The sequence below is a fragment of the Aplysia californica genome, unplaced genomic scaffold (genome assembly GCF_000002075.1).
Source record: "Aplysia californica isolate F4 #8 unplaced genomic scaffold, AplCal3.0 scaffold00276, whole genome shotgun sequence".
NCBI classification, from domain to species: domain Eukaryota; kingdom Metazoa; phylum Mollusca; class Gastropoda; order Aplysiida; family Aplysiidae; genus Aplysia; species Aplysia californica.
Window position 1 is genome coordinate 304298 of NW_004797546.1, and position 1324 is coordinate 305621.

A 1324-nucleotide genomic window follows, 5' to 3' on the forward strand; every position below is an offset into this window, starting at 1 on the left:
TATCAGAATTGGAGGGAAACACATCACTCATACAATGTATCAGAATTGGAGGGAAACACATCACTCATACAATGTATCAGAATTGGAGGGAAACACATCACTCATACAATGTATCAGAATTTGAGAGGAAACAGCACGCAGACAAAACTCCAAAATGGTCACTTTTAAGCACAAGGGGACTGTCCCGAAAAATGGTGCTTTGAGAAAATAGAAGGTAAAGTTTTTGACCCTCGTTCATTTTCTTCAAAGGCAAGGACATTTTTTTCTACAGGCTAACCAAACAAATATTATACACACCGATAAACCAAACTTTTATTTTAGGTAGGGCAATGCCCACTTTTGGTGTAGGTCAAGATTTCTGGAAACCCCCGACATCTGGGTTAGCCCGCTTATCTTTAAAAGCGACCAAATAAAGCAGACGAAACAACTACAGCAACAACAACAACAAAAACATAATCAAACAATTAAAGCACTCAACACCTCCCCCCCCCCCCCCCCTTCTTCTTTTTTTCAGCAAAAAAACCCCCAGAAGATAAAAAATAAAACAAAATGAAAGATTAAAATTAATTAAGGTAATGGAATAATAATGGCCACTTTCAAAATTTCTTCCCAAAACCCGACTGGGTTCTAGACTTGTAAACGACACGTTTTTATTGGTAGGTGTCTCTGGGCTGAGAGGAATCTTTTCCCCGAGTGTCAGCGAAAATGGATCACTCTGGAGGCAGCTTTTAAGGCCGGGAAATGAAAGAAGAGAAGGAGAAGGAAAAAAAGACATGAATGGGAGTTGAAACAGGAAGCGGAAAAATAGAGATATGTGTTCAGCGTGTGCACAATTGTGTGCACATGTGTGTGTGTGTGTGTGTGTTTGTGTGTGTGTATTTGTGTATGTGTGTGTGCATTTGTGTATGTGTGTATCTGTGTGTATCTCTGTGTGTGTGCGCGTGTCTTGCACGCGTACGTATGTATATTCTGATCACTCATCTAAACTCAAAAGCTTGGACTACATGATTCTTTTTGATCTTACTCACAGACAAAACCCAACAATAACATGACACACTGGGGGAAAAGAGGGAGGGGATTAGGGGAAAGGGAAGGGGTGAGGAATAAGGAAGGGGAGAGGGAGGTAAGGAATAGGAAGGAAAGGAGGAGAAAGGAAAGGGTGAGGAGAGGAGTAGGGAGTAGGGAAGGGAGGAGAAAGGGAAGGGTGAGAGGAGTAGGGAGTAGGGGAGGGTGAGTGGAGTAGGGAGTATGGAAGGGAGGAAGGAAAGAAGGAGAAAGGGAAGGGTGAGAGGAGTAGGGAGTAGGGAAGGGGGGGGGGAAAGGG

General features: G+C 43.1%; 1 protein-coding gene across 1 annotated transcript in view; it reads right to left on the reverse strand.

The window, feature by feature from the left end:
• Positions 1-1324, reverse strand: part of LOC101845248 — a gene marked incomplete at its 5' end in the record, with an annotated part of 16482 nt that overhangs the window by 8742 nt on the left and 6416 nt on the right.